Raw genomic sequence first — 25,049 nt, forward strand, 5'->3', positions numbered from 1 at the left:
TAAGAATATGCGTTAAGCTGCATTTTTCTGTTTCAAAGGCTACTACAGACAAGAGGATTTTTTAAAGTAAAACAAGTCAGATGGACAAAATTAGTATTTTTTAAGAGTAATGTTTTGTTTTGTTTTGTTTTTTTGAGAGGGAGTCTTGCTCTGTTGCCCAGGCTGGAGTGCAGTGGCACGATCTCTGCTCACTGCAAGCTCTGCCTCCCGGGTTCACACCATTCTCCTGCCTCAGCCTCCCCAGTAGCTGGGGCTACAGGCACCCAACACCGTGCCCGGCTAATTTTTTGTATTTTTAGTACAGACGGGGTTTCACCATGTTAGCCAGGATGGTCACGATCTCCTGACCTGGTGATCCGCCCACCTCGGCCTCCCAAAGTGTTGGGATTACAGGCGTGAGCCACCGCGCCTGGCCTAAGACTAATGTTATTCTTCTCTACTGTTATAGTTTAGTATGGCATTAGAGCTAAGATTTTAGACTTCTCTCTCTATATATATATATGCACTTTATATTTATATACATATAAAATATAAATTATATATATTTATATAAATATAAACATGTATATACATTATATATAAAATTACATATATTTATAATTTATAATTATATATTTACATAAATATATAATTTCTATTTTATATGTATATAAATATATACAATTTATATTTATATTATTTTATTTTTATATTATTTGTATTTGTATTTATATTATTTTATAATATAAAAATTAAAAGGTTATGTATACAAGACATACAAGTAACAATATACAAAAAAAAAGAGGATTTTTTTGACACAGAAGGATATTTGTGATTTGTTCTATTATACTTACTATCAATGTCACTGGCCTGCCTTCAGGGTTAAATCCACTAGAAAGTGTTCTCAGTAAACTAGTTACCATAAATATGGTGTTAACTTGCGCTTCCTGGAAAATGGAAACAAATTTCTCTGGAAGTCGAGGAGACGGTTGTTCATCATAATGAAGTATCCTCCAGTGGCTCCATTTTTGTTTTCTAAGTTCTCAATTATTTTAGCCACAATCACAGCCAGTGCATAGGGTCTCCAGCTGGACAAATTAAAATCAATGAGTGGCTCAAAATGATTCAACATGATGTGCCTTTTTCATTTCAAAATGAAGAACAACAAAAATTATAACTTTACTTCTAATGATTCAAGCTGGAAGCAAATCTGATAGGTTCACAAATCCCTCATAAAGAAAGGTTAATAGAAGCCATAATTCTGACACCTTCTCAAATTGTGGGAAGCAAGTCAGAGGCCACACAACAAGCCCAGCTCCATTGTTAATTTCACACTTGAGTAGTACCACATAGTTAAGCATTCACTGCATGAATTCAAATCACAGTAGACTATTGGTTTCAGTAATAATCAAAAAGGAAAGTTAAGTTTAAAAAAAGATGAAAACTACAGAATACAAGGTTTTCTGTCACAAAAAAGTCACTTTTACCAAAATACAGATTTATCAGACTTAATCATTATGTTAGTGTACATAATAAAAACTACCAAAGAGGCCAAAGCTTATGCCATCTGAATGAATAAAAGTATGAAAGTAGTTTTCCAGATAATTCTATAAGTGACTATTCCTCTTGCCTGAAATCTGAATTAGGGTGAAAGTATTCCCCTCCCTTTTTCTATCCCTAATTGTCATACTTTTTTGGCAGTTTGCTCAATTCTTTACTTTGATAGTGCAAATTTCTTGTAATTATTAAATGTTCTCAGATGATTTCATGATCCCTAGAAAGCTCATGAAAGCATTGTATGCTTAGAACAAAATAGCACCATTCAACGGTGGCCAGAATTGTGAATAAGAAACAGTATATCTACTGATTGAACTATTAAATAGTAGTCTGCACTCATGTAGAGTTCATGGTACTACCTTAGGAAAATGTGTACTGAATGGAAGAAAGAGATAAATTATCCAGAAAAGAATATATGTTTGCCAACTTATGAAAAGTAACAAGTTTCTCAAAGTAATTTCTAAGTAATTTTAATGTAAGGTTTCCACCTGATGTTTAGTTGCTTTAAACATGAAACATAACAATTTGCACACATGCACATTCACCTTCATACATTTATATTTTGTTTATGCATTTATCTGAAGGCTTGTATCTGTCTCAGACCCATCAATGAGACCCTTTGGCTATTTGAATTTTCTAGTCATCAGGCATAGGTAGCGTATTCACGTCCACTTATTTTACTTTTTTTGTACAAAGGAAAAAAAAAGCTTTGGTCCAGATAAATGTCCTCTTTTCTAAGCTGATACTTAAACAGCTGTACCTCATCCATCAGATAAGTGAATATTGTTAACACAGATCTTGACAACGATAACCTAAAAAACCTCTAAAATGAAAATACTGATCCAAAATAAAATTACATGTCCCTCAAATCTGTTACTGACTTGAGCATTCATTTTTAAAGTTTGGTTCCAGCAAAACCATTTACCAAGGTGTAACTGGAATCATAATAGTTCAAACTCAACTACGTTCACTGGAAGTCAAAAGTCGAAAACATTTTAACTTAAAATGCTCAGTTTTCAACTTCAATTTATGTGTATAAACATGGTCTATATGTATGTAAGTCGTCCCCATGAGAAAAGTACATTGTAGTTAGTTGAAAAACATTTTAAAGAGATTGGAGCAGTAAATAGGGCAACTTATGTCTAGGCAAGAATACACACAAAGAAAAGTATAATTGCTTGAGTTCTATATAAAGCAAAAAAATTCGATGGAAAAGTTTCTGAAATCACTTTTTTGAACAGATTAACTAGTGGACCCACTACCTACTTTCCTCATATTGTGAAAAGTTGCCTAGCCCACACCAAGTCTCACTTTGTAAGAACATTTTTAAGATTTATGAATATTTCTGAGCCGTTGTGATTGCCATTTAAGATTTGGGTAATGAATATTCTAGTAATATGCAGGGTGCAGGCACTCAAAGAACATATTATTTTCAAATCATTTTCCATTAAATACAGAAAGATATGAAGGCAGGATTGAAATAGTGCTCCATTACATACAGTTCCCTGATGTGTCTCTCCTCCCCTGCACTCCTCATACCTCCCTCTGCTTATGGGCATGTGTCAGAGCCCATCCCCTAGGCATATTACTGCAGCTTACTGCTACCGCGTCTTTGATCTATGTGCCCCACTGTGTTTATGCTCCATAAATTTTCATGAGAAATCAATGATTTTTTTTTTCCTAAAGGACTCTGGGGACACTGAGCATTTAAATGCAGTTATTATCTAATCTAGCAATATTTACAATTAGAGAAGTTTAAAACGTATACAAAGGCTCTCCATAGTCTCCCTTCATAACATAGTTTTGTTTTGAAACAGGGTCTTGCTCTGTCACCTAGGCTGGAGTGTGGTGGCACGATCTCAGCGCACTGCAACTTCCACCTCCCGGGCTCAAGTGATTCTCCTCCTCAGCCTCCCGACGCAGCTGGGATTACAGGCACCCCCCACCATGCCTGGCTAATGTTTTTTATTTTTAGTAGAGTCAGGGTTTCATCATGTTGCCAGGCTGGTCTCGAACTCCTGACATCAAGTGATCTGCCCACCTCAGCCTCCCAAAGTGCTGGGATTACAAGTGTGAGCCACCGCACCTGGCCTATAGTTTTGAAGGGTACAGAGAAGACACTTTAATAGAATATTTACATATTAAGAAACAAATGATTGAGCAAATAACATTAATGAAATCCCTTCAGCATGAATCTACTCCATTCTTGTGGCAGTGGAGTCCTAGAACCACGTCTAAGATCTTGTTTTAACTAATGGGAAGCATCAAACGCCTTTCTCACAGTAGAAAGATCTCCGACGATTTGGCCAAATGAAGCCACGAAAGAGATTCAAAATTTAATCAGCTATCAGTATTACGTTTGCTATGGTTCTAAAGAGATAAGAAAAATATGAAATAAATGAATGCAGGAACCCCCCAAAATGTGAAGGTTCCTATAACTAGCCGAGGGGATTATTTAAATATTAAGAGCCAAAGAAATGCAGTCTGATCAAATAGGATAGCATCTTGGGTGGAAGTTTCAGATTTCCATGAGTAGACCTGGAAAATAGACTTCTGAAGCTAATAGGGTTTTGCCTCTAGATAATGCCAGATTATAAATGGGGTTAAGGATGTCCCAAAAACATCATGAAAAAAGAGTCCAGTAAATATTCTCTCAAATGTCTCTGGTCATTCGCTATTCTATCATAACCAACTGAAAAAGCAACCTCCCAAATTGTTTGGGATGACAAAGTTGTTCATTTAATAAATAAGGTTCTTTTAACTCAGAGAAGATGTAAACTTAAGTATAGAAAGATCTAAGAAGATCAAAATTCTGGTGTTATATTTGTATTAAGACATCTGAGCATTGCTTTCTATGGTTTGTATAGTGTTCAAGATAATTTGTCCTACTGTCAATAGAATAACAGATAACCTTATGATTTTAATTGAATATATGTTGCTAAATAATTGATTTCAACTTGTGATTTAAAGTTTAAATGTGTAAGTGAAACACTAATGAAAATTATTAGAACATTTAGTGACACAACCATTTTAATAAGTTTAATTTATTCAATCGTTATGTAATACTTGAGTACTTGAAAGTTGGTCAGTCAGAAAATTAAACTACTTAGAAAGTATTTTTAATATAATAAAGTTATAAATTTATTTTAAAATACTTATTTTTAAGTTTTAAACAGCACTAATCTTTAAAGACTTCTTCAAAGTATTGTTACATTTTTCTACATTTATAAATATATGAGATTTGTAGGGCTAACAAAAAACTAAATTCTAAAAATTTTAACAAAAAAATTAATACTAAGTTTTTAGACAGAAAATTCTGAATAATCATTTTGTATGCAGATACACACAAGTTTTTAAACATCCTCATAAGCATCAATAAAGTCACATTCAACACAATGACTTTTAGGTTAAAGAGAATTTGGACTTTTTTTTTCCTTATCACTACCTCTTATTCCAGGGCTACATAACAAAAAGTCAATAAAAATTATTAGCAATCAGCAATTTGATTATAAACTAAATAGTGTCATAATTTCAACAAGAGAGATTACCTGACTACATTCATTTTTTTTCTCTTGAATTCTGTGGAATTTAATTGTATGGCCCTTCTAACACCTGATGCTAGTAATTATGTATCTTTCCTCACCTTACTACATTCTAACTCTGCGTTTCTCAGAATTTAGTAAACATAAATTTTGGATATGGTAAGTATATGCATAGGTGAAGCCCTAATATCCACTGTGCTTGGGGTAATAGTTTATCAGTTAACGGCAAAAACAAACAAAACAAAAAATTCTAAATACAAATGATACAAATAACCATTAAAATAATTAAAATTGATTTTTTAACAAAAATGCACACATTTATTTACTTTTTTTTATACATAGGTCTTTTTTTGTTAATTATAAATCAGTAGATAAGTATTCTCCAGAAATTCATTATTTAAAATTTTTGGTTTTATTTCTTTAAAGTGGTCTGAGAATAAAAGATACTAGCAAAACAATCAGAATACAGAAACTGACAGCTTGTATTTTTTATCTCAGTCTTTCACCTTCTTGCTCATACTAGAGAGCCTTTTTTAGTAACTGACCGTTATCAATGCTTTCTATAGCATTCAACATGGTTTCATAGAAACAAAAATAACTGTATCAAGATGCACAACTGGATATGTACATATGTCCTGACGTATAATGAAAATGTATATTATAGAATCCTAGAAAAGTAAAAACTTCTTATTTCTGTCTCTCCCCATATCAACAGCATAAATAGGTAATTTGATAATTTAATTTGTTCATAATGACTTCTACTCATTTTGACATGTCTAGCAAATCTGTAAGAACTTAATGATGGAGGGAAGGGAAGGGAAGGGGAAGGGGAAAGGGAAGGGGAAGGAAAGAAAGGAAGAAAGGAAAGGGGAAGGAAGGAAGGGAAGGAGGGAAGGAAGGAAGGGAGGGAGGGAGGGATGGAAGGAGTCTCACATGAGTTTAAGTTTCACTGTTTTTAACCTGCGTTATAATAGGCAATATCAAATATCATATATACAGGAGTGCTGAACTACACCCAGTTCATGTAGGCCTAAAAGAGTACGTTTGTACATTTGGAAACCAGTTGTTAAATACAGCCATTGCCAAAAATTTAATTATATAAACTTACAATTAAATAAATTACAAGATAAGGAAATGAATACTGAAAACTTAATATTTCCCAATTATTTTAATGCATTTCACTATTATCTGTGCTTTTGTAGTTGCTTATATTTATTGCATCTTTACTATAAAAATACTTTATAATGATACCTCTTCCTAACTCTATATCCAGTGACATCAAGTTGGTACTTTGAAACTGGCCATGGGGGAGTATTTATACCATGGAAATCAGCAAATGCAACAAAATAAGTTGCTGTTTTTCAGGGAGGAGGATAGCTGTTGAACATTCACAGGTACACAGTTTTATATAGAGCATAATATGCTACTAAAAGATATGTTTTAAATATATTTTGTCATGTTCTTAAGTATCGAAAGTCATATTTGAAGAGTCAATTTTCAAAATGTTTCAAAAAGGTAATTTCTTTTTTTTTTTTTTTAATTTATTTATTATTATTAAACTTCAAGTTGTAGGGTACATGTGCACAACGTGCAGGTTTGCTACATATGTATACTTGTGCCATGTTGGTGTGCTGCACCCATCAACTCGTCATTTACATCAGGTATAACTCCCAATGCAATCCCTCCCCCCTCCCCCCTCCCCATGATAGGCCCCGGTGTGTGATGTTCCCCTTCCCGAGTCCAAGTGATCTCATTGTTCAGTTCCCGCCTATGAGTGAGAACATGCGGTGTTTGGTTTTCTGCTCTTGTGATAGTTTGCTGAGAATGATGGTTTCCAGCTGCATCCATGTCCCTACAAAGGACACAAACTCATCCTTTTTTATGGCTGCATAGTATTCCATGGTGTATATGTGCCACATTCAAAAAGGTAATTTCTAAATGTGTTACTGCACTGTCCTCAAGAAGAAAGAAGAGTACTTCGGCAGACACAATGGGAAATCAACTCAGATTATACAAAGAAATTTAATCTGAAAACCAATGGTCCACTCACTATGATATTTAAATAAAGTTAAATATGCAATGAATTGTACCACTTAAATGCTGTGGCTAACAGCTGAAAACTCAGCAAAATTTCTAGTGCAATGCACAGATTTTGCAACCTATAGGTATACAATTTTCCACATCAAAAACATTTACAAATGGTGTAATACTCTTATTTTAATAATGGAAGTTATAAAAGCAAAACATTGTGTGCTGGAAAACTCAAGAAATATAAATTCAAAGTTTATTTTGCATTAGATAAGAACTCATGGAAAATAAAGCCTAACCTTCCCAGGCATATGCTATCATTGGGAAATCATCCACTTACATTGGTTGTGGCCTAAAGTCCAGGGTCTTTGACATGTAATCAAAGGTTGATGTCCTTTAAATGCTGTAATCTAATTAAGTAGATGCTCCATTTAAGCATTAGTAGCAGAGTGCCTGTTAAAGTCCAGAGGGACAGTAAAAGATGAACTTAGACTCAGAGAAAAAAGGAGAGTGGAAGAATAATCATCTGAGATTGGAATATTTGTCTCTTACATAGTCCCTCTCCCCATCCCCAGGTCCTTCTAGCCTTTGTCTATAATGGAGGATAGTATTTCCTCAAATCTGAGACAATTATCAAATTATCAATTTTAGATACACCATTCGTTCATGTGGAGCTAATTTTAAGAAATCAGCCAATTAAACTGACACAGTGCTTTCTAATAACTTAGAATCTTTGACACTTGTTGAAAAATTTAGACATATATGAATATAACACTTTTCAAATATCACTCTCATGCACTTGTAAAATGAAAATAGAAAAAAAAATAAACTGGCAAAGAAATACACAAACTTCTTTGCAGAATCTTACTCTTTCGGATAATTTCCAACAAAAAGTCATTGATAACTCTGTTTTCCCATAAAGTGTCATCCTCAGTGCCATACAGAGTACTGATTATGCTCTTAAAATATGCCCAAATATTGTCTTTGAGGTCTTCTTTCAAGCTTCCAACATCCTTTTAGTTTTGGTTTAGTGTTTTCTTGATCTTAATTGATTCCGACAATGGAAAAGTTTGGGTAACAGTCAAAAGACATAAACTTTCCTACTAATGCTCTCAAATAGTTTATGATTGAGATATCAAAGTTTTTATTTGCCATATGGTACAGAAGCAACAGACAAGGTCAAGCATGGGCGGGAAATAACATGCCATCATCTCCACCTGATCAGAGTCCATTTTAAGATTCCATCAATCATAAGACATGTCCCAACTTCAGAAAAATTAAAATGTGGAAAATGTGCAGCCTAGAATCAATAAAATTAAGTGTTCAAGCTGCCCCAAGTTAACTTTGTCAAGCTGAGTTAGGAATTTTGACACAATTCTTAAGTCATTAGACTGCTGATTAATTTAATCTGTCGGTCTATGTGACTTTCCCTTTAGTAAGAACCCATCCTTCCTGCCCTCATAATCCATTACACTGAAGTCACCTACATTGCCCTCTATGCCTGGGTCTAGAGTTTGTAATATCAGCAAATTTTGCTCTCCAAATTTCTCCTCCCTTCATGAAGGATACTTTATAAACCATTTCTCTCAGCAAAAGATCCAATATTTCTTTATACCAAGCAGTAAAACACATAATAAAATATTATCAAATATAAAGGTCTATATCCCTTCTCTAGGACCAGAGTATAGATGAGTTTCAGAACTCTCAATTGTTTAAAAAAAGTCATAAAGAGACTACAGTACATGTACTATATCCTATGTAACCCCAATGGGGTCTAGAGTGGCACCCTGAAATCAAATGCTAATATCTCTATAGCAAAATGTATAAATAGTAATATTAAAATGGATAAAGATTCTTGTAAAAGAAAAATCTGGGGCACAATAAAATTCTAAAGAGTTTATTTGAGTAAGAAATAATTCATGAATTGGGGAACACCAGACTAAATGAAGTTTAGTGTTCCAATGACACAGCTTCAGAGGCAAATATTTATAGGGTGAATAAGAAAACTAAACAAGTTATTTGACTAGTGGCAATTACAAAATTGCTTTTTATGGTTTACCTTGTTGGAAAGTCCCTAGTCACATAATCATATGTTAGTTGGCTGCTCATGATTGGCTAAGGTTAAGTTTTGTCTCTGTGTAATATAAGCATTTACCCAAAAAGATCCGAGTTAACTTTTGCTTATGTTTGCAACTTAAGCAAGGCTAAGGATCTCTTTAAAGCCTTGTTGGTTTTGTTTGGTAAGGCATTCTTCAGGCAGAGTCTCCATTTAATCTTGCTTTGACATCACCAATGACATCCCTTAAATTCAAGCTGGATTTTGCCACCAAATTAGACCAGATCAGGTGAATTTTGCTGCCAGGTAGGTTACACAAATCTATTAGTTTTCCAAGCTAATGGAATTCGGAATTGCAGATATGGTGTTGTGGACATATATTAGGCATAAAGAATCTAGGTTGTGCATAGAGTTTTAGACATGAACAAAAAGTGAATTACATTTTAGAAAGATGGAGAAAGCACTAGTTTTTCTCAGTTCCCCAGTAACTGCATCACATTTGGAGAAATGGACAATATCCACACCTAAGGTTCACCTAGTTGTTCTAAAAAGTTTCCTCACCACATTATCTTCCTCCTTAAATATCCTTATCTCAGCAATGGCCTCATGTACCATCAATTGCTCAAACCAGTCACTGCATAGTTGTCCTTGGTTCCTTTTTGATCCCTCCTCATACAACTTATCACGAAGTCTATCAATTCTGCTTCCAGAGTATTCTCTTCAATGTCGTAGGACCTATAACATCCCCTCCATTTCTGTAGCTACTACCTCAGTCCAAGCCCATCATGTCTTCCCTAAATTAAAATAACTTCCTAATCAGTCTTCTGTTTACATCCTTATCTCCCTGCTGCCATTCTGCATGTAGCAACCAGGGTCATTGTTCAGGCAAACATCAGATGATCTCATTCCCCTGTTTAAAAATTTCAAAACTCTTAAAATGACTAAAAAGGCTTTTAATGACCCACCCTTTTCCTCCCACTCTCCCTTCGCTCACTGCGCTTTAGTTGCTCTCATTAGCTTTCTTTCTTTTTGGCAAATAAGTAAGCTCCTTCTTCCTTTAGAGTCTTTTGCATTTCCTGCTTCCTCAAGGACACAGCTGGAAGCATTCATTTCCAACCTTTGCCTTGCTGGTTTCTTCTGGGTCTTTAGTTGTCAGTGAAGACATAAATCCCTCAGCCATGACTTCTCTGGTTTCCAAACTAAAGTACATTTAATTCCCAAGCCCTCAAGGCAAGACCCTAGTTGATTTTCTTCAAAGTATTTGTTATTATTTGACGTTATATTGATGAATTGTTTGCTGAGTTATTTATTGATCTGTCTCTGCCTTCTAAAATGTAAGCTCCATACAGGCAAGGACTGTTCACGAGTGCGTCTCTGCTGCCCAGAACATTGTCTGGCACACAGAAGAGGCTCACTGAATGTATTTCAAGCATAGAGTTAAAGTCAAGTAACTGATAGCTTAACATACTCATTTTATTATTGCAGTCATTCACATTACTTGTGTTCCTGGTCCACTTAGGTTGTGCTCAAATTAGAGTGGTCTGTGGATATTTCAGAGAATAATGATGTGTCCGGAATATGAGACACATTTTTTATATCTGGTATTTTGTTGTTGTTGTTGTTAGATATTTTGCCTACCTAAATCAGTACTGTGGGTCTAAAACTTGGATTACATTTAATGAGGGTTTGTATAAGAACTCTATGTATGTGTGCGTGTGTGTGTGTGTATCTATCTATAGATAGGTAGGTAGATAGATAGATAGATAATTTTAAAAAATATTTTATCCTTTTAATCCTCTGAAGAGAATAAGTGACCTGCCCATAGCTAAAGCGCAATCGCACTTAGTTTAAATTCCACATTCTTCAGAGTACAAACGTAAGGAAATGAATGTAATTATTCATTTTTAAACAAATTTAACCTTCTGTATGTAGATGATTTAAATGCAATTTTGGAAATAATGCTATTCTATAACAAATGAAAATAAGTAGTTATTTTAGCTCTATGGATTTTGAAGAAGATGGAGAAAGAAGGGTTTATTGTGTCTTTATATCAGAAACAGTATCTTCTTTGTAGAAAAGCTCTAGAAGCTAGAGTCTCCAGATTTATTTCCTGCTACTCTCAGAGAAGATTTAAATAAAGTAAGAAAATCCCCTCATGAAAATAGCCTGGTTTGCAAGGCTATCGTTTGGAAAAGAACACCAAAAATCTGCCTTCCCCTACATTCTTGACCTCAAGGAAGATGTATTTTCAGTATAAAATTTAATGTTCTGATTTAAAATGTGTAGGAATATTAACCTTCTTTTGGTGAAGAAAGTCCAGATTATCTATCAGGAGGAAACAATCTTATGTAATCCAATTGAAACTATAAGAAGAAGATGTTTTGCAAACAAATTGCTAATATGTAAGTCATTTGACTAGACCAACAGGGTGACTTTTCAAGCTATCTCATGGGCTATTTATGCACTTATTTAAAGACCACCCTGCTATGTTGGGTGAAATAACATTTTCTTTGTCTTATTTTCTCATTTATTTGTTATGTTGCAATAAAGTGTATGTTTCCTCAAAAACAACACTCACAGACCAAGAAATAGAATTTTAAATCAAAAAGTTGTCTTGAGGTTTATTTTCAACTCTTCTTGTCAACACTTCTCAATGCTAACTAGATTTAGTGAAACTTCTTTTATAAGCGTGTGAAGACCTTTTCAGCAATGACTATCCCAGCTAATATTAACCACAAAGTCTGGGGTGTGATTGTAAGTGACTTTTCATATGCCAAAAGTATTTTGTTGTTTGAAGTGTCAAACCCTTTTCTTAACTGGCAAATAAAAAATTCTATATATTTATTGTGTATTACGTACATGTTGTTTTGAAATACGTATACATCATGGAATGGCTACATAGAGCTAATTAACATATGTATGATCTCACATACTTATTTTTTTTTTTGTGGTCAGAACACTCAAAATCTACTCTCATGGATTTTCAATAATACAATACATTCTTATTAACTGTAGACACCATGTGACAGTGCGTCTCTTTAACTTATTCCTTCTAAATGAAATTTTGTGTCCTTTGACCCATATCTCCTCTACCTCTGCCTCCAGCCCCTGGTAACTACCGTTCTACTCTCTACTTTCAAATTCTTCTCTTATTGCTGGCTTTACACAATGACTGTAATCATTCCAAGGAGCGACCTCAAAGAAGCCATTTCCAAAAACATCATTTCCTAAACTAATTTTAAAATAAAGTTGCTGTAAGTTACTAAAAAAGAAACAATATATGCTAAGTATAGAAAATTTAGGGCTGGAGAAATGTTATTCAAAACATTTCTCTCTTCAGATTTATTTAAGAAATTATATAATGTCAAAGAATAAATATTAATTTTTTGAAAGACACAAAAGACAGACATCTAAACCACCCAGATATAATATAATCATGGTCACGTAAAAATTATTGTAACCATAGAGAAGAAAAAAACCCATACTTGTAAGTTCTTTAATGGTTGTACTGACTTTATTTATACAATGATGGCATCATCCATCTTTCACTGTATATTATTTCAGTGACTTTCAGTAACTTGATTTTAAAGGATCTTTGTTGCCCTATTTCTCAGTCTTCTTCAAGGCCAGTACACATTGGAGGGAAAGCTATTTTTGCAAGAGGTGCAGTTTGTGACTGATATATGGAGACAAATCAGCCTGAATGGGGCTTATTTTGAGTCCAAGTCTATTGACTGAAAGAGAGGGGGCTGGAATTTAACCAGCATCCGCCATAAACCAGGCTATGTCTTTTATCAGCATATCAAGAAATAAGCTTGGATGCTCAACTCCTTAAGTTCCTCTACAGAGAGGGAACCACTGACGTTCCTCACTGCATTTAATCTCATTAATAATAATCTCCTGTTTGTTAAGTTCTGTTATAGACCTCGTGTTACACATAAAGATACTGAGGCTCAAACATTCAGTCCGTGGCAGGCAAAGGTTTAAATCAAAGGACTCTGGTTGCAGGCTCATTCTATTTGTCATACTTCCTGGAGAGGGAGGTTGACTCACGCCTATAATCATAGAACTTGGGGATCACGCCTATAATCATAGCCAAGGTAGGGCCAGCCACTTGAATCCAGAAGTTCCAGACCACCCTGGGGAACATGATGAAACCCCATCTCTACAAAAAAACACACAAAATGTAGCTGGGTGTGGTGGCATGCCTGTGGTCCCAGCTACAAGGGAAGCTGGGAGGACACCTTGAACCTTGGAGACTGAGGCTGCAGTGACCCAGGATTGCAACACTGCACTCCAGTCTGGGCAACAGAGTGAGACTCAGTCTCAAAATAAATAAAATAAAAATAAAATAAAATAAATACTTCCTTTCCAAGCACTAGAGAACTGAGAGATTGGTCGAGAGAGTTAAAAAGGGCCAAAGCAGTGATTTTCAACATTTTATGAATAAATGATGAAATCTGTGTGTGTGTGTGCATGCATGCATGCATGTGTACAGAAAGAGCACATGAAGACAGACAGAGATGTACAGATGGTTTTGGTAGAAAACACCAAGCTTTAAGAACAAGTGTAAAAAATGTAAATATAAAGATTAAGGAACAGAGGATTAATACCATGATTGCCTATTCAGAAAAGAAGATTTTTGTCCTGAAAATTTCATTACTGGAAATCATTTCTCCAAAAGCATTTAGGTCGTCCTTTATTCATATTAAGAGGAATTAATTGCTTTCCATTTCAATTTATTTTTTCTTCAAGTTACTCAGTTTTTTCCCTAGTATTATAGATTCATGCTTCATAGACAAGATTAACTTTTTAAAAAAAGTTTAACAACAAGGAGGGTATGAAAGGATTAAGAGCTTGAACTTTTTCCTTTAGATTTCTTGGATTCAAATCAACTGTACCTCAGATTTCATATTTTTCTCCTGTAAAATGAAAGTTGTAATGATTAAATGAGAAGATATAAATAAAGCACTTAAGATACCTGATAAACATTAAATTACAGCTCTTACATCGAAATAACATGCAGAAGTGAGCATTTAAATGTCTTAGATAACAAAGATGCTTCCATTATCAACAATTCATCTAGACCTGCATTGGATTGTTGAATCAATTATCCAGTGAATAAAGTATTGATTGCCAGTCTCTCTAAATGTCCAAATAATAAGGGATTGTTAAAAAATTAATCATATTCTATGCACAAATGCTCTTTGCCTCTCTATCTTAAAACCACACACTAAACCACTCATGAATCACTTGAATCAGTCATTTGGAAGTGTCAAACCAGCATAACACAATCTAACAGTGTTCCTAATGTTGCATCTTAAAAGATTTATCCACAAACAGGCAACATAGAATCATGACAAGCATTTTCCTTTTTGTACATAAAGTATGCGTATTTTGAGAATTTGAGAAGAACTATCGGTAGAGCATTTTGCTTCTCAGATTACTGGTTTAGTGATGGCTAGGCTAAGGACAATAGGGTTGAACAATTTATGCCCAGGATCTCAAGAATAAAACTGTATTGTCCCAAGTGGTAGCCCCAAAGCAGTTAGCAATTAGCGATTCTGAGCCTAGGGTTCTTTCTCTGCTTTCTAACCTCTTGCTGTTATTTGCCTGAGAGTGCTCAAGTCTGCTGATGACTGGGCACATCAAGTTTGAATGAGTATGTGGCAGACTCCATTCCTGAAACCTGTGGCATCTGGGTGGAATCCGGATTGCCAACATGGCTCAGCTGATTGTGCACATGCCTTATGTAATCTGATGGACTTCACATTACAATGTAACTATTGTAACATGTACCTGTGTTCCTCGCTCTGTGTGATTAACTCAATCCTGAGAAGAGTTCAGTTTGTTCACAGTTGTCAGTAATAAAGGAGTTACTTTAAGTGCTTAAAGGGATTTCTGAGACCGTATGTATGGTAACATAATGTTATATTGATGAAGTAGAGACTTTGACTCAGGTATGGCTACCTATGATGGGGCATAGACAAGGGCTCAATAACTGTCTGTTGCTTGATGACTGAGTGAAGAAATGTATAAGGCAAAGCCTGGAAGTGAGTGAGAGAGGCAGGAAAAAGAAAAAATCTGGGTGTAGGTGGAAAGAAAGAAAGAAAGAATTAGGTACCTGTTAGATTAGTAGATCAATATGTTGTCAAAAGTTACAGAAAATTAAATACTCAACAAATTCAACACACATTTACGGCCACCTTCATGCGTTAGTTCACTGTTTCCCACATATCAGTCATTTGTTTAGTTCCTTCACAGTTTGTCATATTGAGGCAATGCCTACCTGTTATTTTCCTTTAAATGAAGCTTCAATCAACTGACCTTTTTAAAACGTGGCCCATTCTACGCAGTATCACCCGCTAGATGATGGGTTTGGTGCTCTTAGTGCTCCTTACATTTTCTTTCTTATTTATTTGTTTATTTATTTTTGAGGCAGCATTTCGCTCTTGTGGCCTAGGCTGAAGTGCAATGGTGCGATCTCGGTTCGCTGCAACCTCTGCCTCCTGGGTTCAAACAATTCTCCTGCCTCAGCCTCCCAAGTGGCTGGGACCTGCCACCACACCTGGCTAATTTTTTTGTATTTTTAGTAGAGACGGGTTTTCGCCATATTGGCCAGGCTGGTTTTGAACTCCTGACCTCAAGTGATTCTCCTGCCTTGGCCTCCGAAAGTGCTGGGATTACAAGTGTGAGGCCCCCTGGCCACTTCTCATACTTTGATGCGAGCTCAAATCACCTGGGATAAAGTTAAAATGATTCTGATGCCATCAGTCTGGGTTGGGGTCATTTCTGCATCTCTCACAAGTTCTCAGATGAGTCTGAGAACCACATTAAGAACATCAAGATGCTGCATACATATTCTGATAATCACTTAAATACTTAACTAGCAACGTTTTAAAATTTATCTTCGTATCAAGTAAAATTGTTTCATATACCCCATCAGTGGTAAATTGAATGATATAAATATAAACACTCTACTGAGTTAAAAAAAAAATAAATTTCCTTTGCTTTCTGGGAATTCACTGCCAAGAAGAAAGATAATTATGTAAGAAACCAAAGTAACATGTGCTATGGGCTATTCTAGAGCTCTGTACAAAATGCTCTGAGAAAATCCTAGAAATTTGGGGAAGACCATAGAAAAAGTGTGTCTCTGAGCACGAAAATAATGGTGGGAGGTCTCTTGGTAGGCAGGAACTAGTTGGAGGGGTAAGAGGGTCAAGAGAGCCCAGAACCTGGGCTGTCTTCTGCCTGCCCCTACAGTTGTGAAGACTGTGCCCCATGCAATGGAACCCAGCCAGGGACTGCATGGGTGTGCCACTTGTCCATTTCTGCAGACCTTCGCAGGACTGCATTGGCCTGTGTATTAGTCTGTTTTCACACTGCTGATAAAGACATACCCAAGACTGGGAAGAAAAAGAGGTTTAATGCACTCATAGTTCCACATGGCTGGGGAGGCCTCACAATCATGGCAGAAGGAGGAGCAAGTCACATCTCACATGGATGGCAGCAGGCAAAGAGAGAGATGGGCAGGGAAATTCCACCTTATAAAACCATCAGATCTCATGAGACTTGTTCACTATCATGAGAATGGCACCGAAAGACCTGCCCCCATGATTCAGTTACCTCCCACTGGGTCCCTCCCACAATATCTGGGAATTCAAGATGAGACTTAGGTGGGGACATAGCCAAACCGTATCAGCCTGGAAGGGGGCATCATTTTGGTATCACCCATTCACAGATGGAGAAAGGGTAGCTTTTTCAGCATTTATCTTCCTGGAAGAGGCTCTCTCTTTTTATTTATCTTCCTGGAAGAGGCTCTCTCTTTTTATTTATCTTCCTGGAGGGGCATTTTGATTCTAATTTGCACAGACATCATACAGCTGCTTCCCTGAACTATTTCCTTAGTACCAAAAGACATCCCATCCTTATTTAGTGCCACACACTGTGAATTATTTGCATAATTTCTTGTCAAATGGGGTTCAATTATCTTCTCCTTTCCTAACTTTCTAACCCATTAGTAGAAGGTAAGAGGATGGATTTAGGAAAGGAGAGGAGAGGATGAGAAAGCCCTAGTTCCAGCTCTCAGAGATTCCTGGCCTTTCTTCAGTATTCTATTTACCCTCTGTCACAGGCAGGATAATGGTCCCCAGAGATATTCATGTTCTAATCTCCTGAACCTGTAAATATGTTGTGTTACATGACAAAGGAGAATTAAGGCTGAAAATGGAATTAATGTTATTAACTGACTTTAAAATAGGGAGAGTATCTTGGAATATCCAGGTGGACCAGCTATAATCACAAGGTCCCTTAAAAGTGGAAGAGGTCTCAAACTGCCAGCCTCAAGCAATTTTCCCAGCTTAGCCTTCCAAAGTGCTGGGATTGCAGATGTAAGGCACTGCACCTGGACTAAGATAAATTACTATAAAGTATAATCTTTAAAAAAAAAAAAAGTCTGTGTATGTATATATATATACACATAGATAGATAAAGATATATATATAAAGAATTTTCCAATTTTCTTTCTCAGAGAGAAAACTAGCAATTATTATTTCAAGTGTATTTTATTAGCCTATATTTATGTGTTAATTTGAAAAAATAACAACTTGAGTTCAAGCTGGTATCAGTTTTTGTTAAATTCCTACTAATAAGGCAATAATTTAACCAGATATCATAATCACTTATAAAAACAAAATATTTTGCCATTAGAGGCCTGCACACACCCTCAGTGATATGCCCAACAACTTCTTGAATATTTTCTTCAACACCTAAAATTAATTACTACACAATTATAATTTGTTTCCATATTATACCTTGCTTCATATAAGTTCAAAAAATTATCAAACAATTATACATATGATTAATAGCACTAACAACATTTAAAAAATAACCATAACAATATTTCAGTAAGTTCAATACCTTTTGAGACATTACTAATTGTGTCAATAACATATACTAATGGTGATAATACCTAATAAGTGTCTAGAAAGCCGCCCTGTTAATTTATTTGGCTTACAGTTAATAAAATGAACATTATTTATTTGGGGGAACAAAGCGGGAGAGGGAAGCAGGAGAGGAGGTCAAATGGTGTGATATGAGAAGGACTCCACACTCCTGACTGGGGGAAGGGGCCATAAGCCAAAGACTGTAAGCAGCCTCCAGAGGCTAGGAAAGAGTAGGAAGTGGATTTTCTCCTAGAACAGTGGTCCCCAGCCTTTTTGGCACCAGGGACCAGTTTTGTGCAAAACAATTCTTCCACGGACTGTGGAGGGTGGATGGTTTCAGGATAGTTCAAGCACATTACATTTACTGTGCACTTTATTTCCACTATTATTATGTTGTAATATATAAAGAAATGATTATACAATTCGCCACAAAGTATAATCAGTGGGAGCCCTGAGTTTGTGTTCCTGCAACTAGACGGTCCCATGGGACCGTCACAGATGGGAGACAGTGATGGGAGACAGTGACAGATCATCAGACATTAGATTCTCATAAGGAGTGTGCAACCTAGATCCTCACATATGCAGTTCACAATAGGATTTGGGCTCTTACGAGAATCTAATGCTGTTGCTGATGTGACAGGAGGCGGAGCTCGGGCTGTAATGCCAGCGGAGCAACGGGGGAGCAGCCTACAGTACAAGTGAAGCTTCTCACCTGCCCGCCACTCACCTGCTGCTGTGCAGTACCAGTCCGTGGCCCTGGGGGTTGAGGATCCCTGTCCTAGAACCTCCAGAAGTAACGCAGCCCCGACCACACCTTGATTTTAGCCCAGTCAGACACACATCAAACTTCTGGCCTGTAGAACTACAAGATAATAAGTTTGTGTTGCTTTAAGCCACTAAATGTGTGGTAATTCGGAACAGCAGCAATAGGAAACCAACATGACCTCTCGAGACCCAGAGACCCCTCTGGTTTGCCTCTTTCTGTTTCCAGGATGCTGCTTTTTTCTGGCTACATCCCCTACTTTTCCTTCACAGTCTCTTTTCCTGGCTTCTCTTTATCTCTAAAAATTGGTTTTTCTCCAGATTATGCAGTTACTTCCCTTTTCTCACTCTACAGGAATCACAAATTTGCTGAACACGGCCCAGATTCAGATTTCAGATATGTTTTCCTTGGCCTACAGGGTGTTTTTTCACAAGCCAAAGTGAAATGCATTTAGGCGAAGCATGCGTCCTCTAGATTTCCATAACTCACACTACTCCATACTATATTTTACCTGGCCTTCTTCCCTCATTTACATTATTTGCTTTGTCCCTAAACATTTTGAGTTGAGGATTCTTCTTCTACAACATACAAGATGTTACTTTGAAAAGGATTCACGAATCACATAAGTTCAGGAAATGCCAAGTTAGACAAAGGTGGGTTGTCATATGTCAAGAATTAGGAGCCTCGATTATGCTAATTATCATATATCTGCATAGACAGAGTACAAGCATGCACACAGTATGCAGCTGTATAAAGCATTCAGCATATCCCAAATTTGTATCCCTATGGAACTTTAACTAGCGTGGCATCTTTAGGTTGGATGCTCCAACTGTACACATTGAGATATGTTGTTTAATACTCTTTTCATCTGTTTCCATTACTGCAATCATCACCCACATCTTGATGAATTCCCAAAGCTATAAATAAAGCCAGCACTTACAAAGCACGAACTGCATGGTACATACTGTTGTAAGTACTTTCATACATATAAGATGACTTACAACACTGATATGATTGATAGTAGATACTGTTTTTATTCTTATTTTACAGGTGAAGAAACAACTGAGGCCTAGATAAGTTATGTGTACAATGCTACGCAGCTAGAAAGCTACAAAGCTGAAGTTTGAACCCAACTCATCTTCATCTTGGTCCAGACTCTATGCGCAGAAGTACCCATACATCCAGCACTCACCTTGCTCTTGAGCAAAAGGTATGTGTCCAACTTAAGAAAGCGTTTACTACTAGAGATCACTGAAAAAATCATGTCATCTTAATCAGGTTGAATGCACTGCCCCAGAGATGTTCAAGAAGAGGTTCAAGGACTTCTTAGGAGAGAGTTTTTTGAGAGGCACAAACATTGAAGACATCAAATCCAATCGTAAAGTCCTTCCAAACGGGAGATTGTAAAAGGATATAAAGGTCTATTCTGGGTGGGAAGATAACATGGGCAAAGGTAATGACTGTCTGGGAGGAGCAGAACAGTCTGGCTGTCATGAGAAATTCATGGAGAAGAGCAGTTCCCAGTAATGCTGCAAAGATCGGCTAGAATCAGATTGTGAGAGGCCTTGAATGTCAGCAAAATCGGGGTTTGGTCTGAATCCTCTTAATCCTTTAACTGATGGGAAGTGCTAAAGAGTTTCTCCTCGGGAAAGTGATAAAGTTTTGCCTTTTTTTTTTCTGGTTTGGAGCTTTTTGTTTTGTTTTGTTTTGTTTCGGATGCAAAGGGTATGAAGGAAATTAATCAGACGACAGTCTTGATCTTCTGAAGAATGACTCAGTCAAACCTCTTTCGCATCTTCTCTTCCTCCCACTGCCCACAAGGTGGCACCAGAACTCAAAATCAGGACTCCCTGGAAGGTTGTCTCACTGTTCCAAGCCTTTACTGTAGGATGACTCCTATAAAGATACTTGTGAGGTGAACATGTCAAAATATATTTTTATTACCAATTTCTAATCAGCCTCTTCATTCACTCTGGGGTATTTGTACAGGAGTTAACAATTTTCAGCTTAACTGACTGCAACGTTCTGAGGAACTTCTGGGGACGGTGCCAGTTTAAGAGACTGTTGTAGACCAAAATCATAAACAACACATCCTACAGAAAATGCTAATGACCAGCTGGAAGTTGATACAGTGGAATTTGTTCCACCTTCGATGACTTCCAGAAGCAGGGAGCTGTTCTAGTTCACAAGACGGAGAGGTTTTTCAGGTGGCTGGTTAAATTACCTCTTTGACACTTAACTCTAGTTAGGATGTGGAAGGAGATGAAAGGCTGAGCCAACTTATTACCTAATTCTTCAGGAAAGAAATGTGAGAGTACAGCTCTGTGTCCCTCTTTCCTTCCGAGTGCCTTTTCACGCTATCAACTAGTTTACACTGCTGAGGGCTCGCTCCTTTACATATTTCTTAAGCAAAATTTTGTTCTTAATATCACAGTTCTGCTTTTGTTTTGTCTCTTTTTTTTTTTTTTTAAAATAATGAGAGGGAAGTAGGTTTTCAATTTGCTGGAAAGTTTCTGTTCTCACCAATCTCTATAAAAAGCAATCATACTTGGTCACTTGTAAATATGCCTAGTACACATATCAGGATTCCTATTTTAAACATCTAAGACTAGTTCATATGATTCGAAATTTCAAAAGGCAAAATGGTCTAGCACTCAAATCACAGGTAAGTGGGCACATGGCATTTTTCCCTAAATCCTTCAAACTGAAATTTGAGGAGGAAACACAAAGTTCGTGAACGTGTGACAAAGCTGGTATTGTTTAAAGATAAAGGGGCTTTTGTCTAAATACCATCGTCTCAATTTCCCAGATTCTAGAGAAAAAGAAAAAAAAAAAGTATATACTCTTTTTAATTTTGTTTATTGAAATTCTTATGTTTTAGTTTTTCCAAACCTGTCTCTTGTAAAATGGGCAGCAGAAAAGCGAGGCTAATATAGATGATAGACTGATGGACTTGGATAAATAATTAATGGCCTGCAGTAATTAGCTGGAAGATGTTTAATCATTAATTTGTCTGAGTCATCAGAAGCATTTGAGCTTACCGATAAAATATTCCACTAATCATGAGTGTGTATATTTTGTCAAGATGGAAATTAATATGAGATGAGAATTAGCACTTTGAAAAATTAAAATACGGGACAAGTCTATTTGGTCTACTCTTTGTTTGTTAAAGATAAATGAAATTTTGCTTTCCTTTACTGTACCTAATGAGAAAAAAAGGTACATAAATTAGATCTGTACATACAACCAAGAAGTCGAACTTTTTGGTTAGAGAAGCAAAGTAGCTGGCAAGCTTTGTCTTTCTTTAGGGACTTACTGAGGGGGTAGGAGAGCAAAAACAAAAACACTTCATTATTAAAGTATCTGGTGAACAATTAGGCTTCTTCCAGAGGATTTAAGGGGAAAAGGGTTCTTTAACATAATGCAATTTATGGCTGTGTTCTTCAATGTGGTGTTTTCCAATACAATTTTATTACAGGCTCTAAATTATACTTTCACAGGAAAGGTCTGTCTTTAAACTTTTAGGTCAGAATTGTTCAGATCTTTTCACACTGAATCAATCAGGTTTAAAGCTGGCAAAATCCTTGGCAGCCTTGTAAATCTTTCAAAAGATGTTATCCAATTACCCTTCATGGGCCACAGGATTCTACAGCGTGACTATTTCCTTCTCTATGAGGAATTAAGTGCTCATGAGAGGTTAGAAACCAATGGAGTTGAAAAGTAAGGTTCTGCAATTTTCCTCCAGTTCACATGGTAGAGATATAGGCAGCTACTAAGATATCCTGAGATTTGCCAGACATTCTGACCTAAACAGTGGCCCTCCTGGCATCTTTAAAGTTGTAATTGTTTTAAATCAGGAAAACAAACAAACAAAAAACGTTAACACCAGAATGGTTCTTGTTACAAAACCTTATGTTTGGAGCTGTATTAAGGATTTACCACAAGAACGCGTTCCAAATGGAAAGCGTAAGAGATCACTATTACTCTTAGTTACTTTTGCAAGAAAAACATTTTTAGGTACAGTCAGTAAATACACAAGGGATTGAAAAAGAAAACAACAAAAAAGGATAAATGTACTTCTTTAGTCTGTGTTGATCTAAAAAATGTGCTTATTTTCCATTTAAAAAACACATATTAATCTCTGTTAGTTCTTCCTCTTCTAGGTTCCCGATATAGAATACTAATAAAAGGCTAAGGAGACATTCAATTTATATAAAAGCCTATTTCATGCCACTTGGTTTCAAGGGAGAAAATAATCATAGGCAGAATCATTTGAAAATAATTTTTCAAGGGAAAATGTGAACATGTAGTTAGATTCCTTCACAGAAGTTAGGAAAGCACAGCTTTCCTTTGTCATGTAAAAAGTGGAGGGGAGGTTATGGGATTCCAGCTGCACCTTTGACCTCAAGGCTTCTTGAGTCACTCACTTGTCATGACCTTTGACCTTTGGCAAATCATGCCCCTGTCTGTTTCGCTTGATTTTTACTACCTACAACAAAAGGCGTTTTCCCCTCTGGAACACATAAGCAGAAGTCATATAAATGTTTGCAAATAGTTTCTCTGCCAACCATCAGGCGAAGAGAGAATAAGTATAAAAGAAAAAATTACAAAGCACGGAGGAAAATGCTCTAACGTTGAAAGTTTCCTCCAGTGGCGTAGATTGATTTCAATAACGACAGTGTAAACACCTGGATTCATGTTCCCTCTTTTAAAAATCTTTACTTTCTTTGATTTAAAATATAATGTAGTAAGAGGTGGAAAGATTGGTGCTTTAATAAATTATACCTCTTGTACTTTGCACTCTAGTCACTAAAAATTGCAGACATCATCTCACAGCTGTGTGTCAATACCTCCTTTTACTCACTTTCTAGATTGTTTCCATTTCCAAAGACATGCAATTCCTTTTATCAACATTGTGAGTGAAAGGTGAATATGTGCAAACATTGGGAATAAAAGGTAGTGTTGGAGCTAACTCAAGTACAGGAGAGGAAACCAGGCTTGCAAAAGCGTAGGTAGAAGCTCTCCGGGTAGAATATTCAACCACTTAGCACGTACAATTCTAAGTCCCAAACCTCATTTAGTCTTTATGATAATAACAACTATTCAGAATCTATTTAATACACACTGCTGATTGGTAACACATGATTCGAGTTTTCACAAGTTTTCCTTTCTAATACTCAAGTTTGTTTGTTTGCTTGCTTGCTTGCTTGTTTTAAGCAAGAAATAAGGCGGAAAAAAGCTTGAAGATACACATTAATAAAAGTGTCTAGAAGGTTCGACACAACAAAGAATGATGTATACTTTTTCACCAAGATGAGAATGAATGAAATCTCTTGGATCATAACACTTTAGGATTTGTCTACTTATGAGATGTTTTGTGGTTATTTTTACTGCCCAGCCAGCATGGAGATTCTTACTTTTTTCTTTTTGCATCAAGAAGAAGCATTTTAATATTTGCTTTGGGAATAGTTTTATTTTTAGCTATTTCCACCCACTTTTTGCATTCATTCACAGTCCACTGTTTTGCTTTTTCTTGGCAGTTTCTCTTTCTCTGAGGCTCAAAATACGTGTTTGATACTTCGAAAACAGTGAAAATTGGCACCATAATGAAGTCAGTTTAGGTGAGCCAATACACCTGGTTCAATCAAAATTTAAAAGGAAAATTAAGAGCTTGCCAAATAAATGCTCATTTAGTTAAAACCTTTGCAACAAAGACTTTCAATATTTGTAATTCATTTTAAAGAGAGTTGAAAACAAAATCTCTTCTAAAATTCTCACATAAATCTGTTTATAGCAGTGTATCTGCAGCCTATAGTTTTTATGGTGGCTACACAGAAAAAGATTAGACTAAAAGATGCCCAGAGGGTTAAAATATTACCCTTCCTGAGTTAGAGGTAGGGTCATTTGAATGGGCTGATAACTGTTGAGAAAATACTTAACAGTGGCCAGCCTGTGACATCCTACGCTGCCTGAATGTACTTTTTTCTAATTTTCAGATCTATCACCGCAATACCAAATACTTCCTAGAGCAGTCAACATTCTTTCCCCTCAGATCTTAGCTAAGGGTCCTATGGCTTCCAATTAAAACGCTCAGGATTTAGTTTTCATTACCTTTCCACTAGAATATTTATGACTTCCTGTAGAGCTAGGCTTCAATAGCTTTTAACTATATGGAAATT

At 36.2% G+C, this 25,049-nt stretch overlaps 1 long non-coding RNA gene across 1 annotated transcript in view; it reads right to left on the reverse strand.

Annotated features, from left to right (window-relative positions):
- Positions 1-13,845: 13,845 nt before the first annotated feature.
- LOC119627554 (uncharacterized) overlaps positions 13,846-25,049 on the reverse strand; it is an 85,529-nt gene continuing 74,325 nt past the window's right edge. Inside the window, exons 3-4 of the long non-coding RNA XR_005243741.1 lie at positions 17,413-17,598; positions 13,846-14,084 (exon numbers count right to left, since the gene is read on the reverse strand). This is a non-coding gene — a long non-coding RNA (uncharacterized lncRNA). The remainder of the gene's footprint in view (positions 14,085-17,412; positions 17,599-25,049) is intronic.

The sequence above is a fragment of the Chlorocebus sabaeus genome, chromosome 3 (assembly GCF_047675955.1).
Source record: "Chlorocebus sabaeus isolate Y175 chromosome 3, mChlSab1.0.hap1, whole genome shotgun sequence".
NCBI lineage: Eukaryota > Metazoa > Chordata > Mammalia > Primates > Cercopithecidae > Chlorocebus > Chlorocebus sabaeus.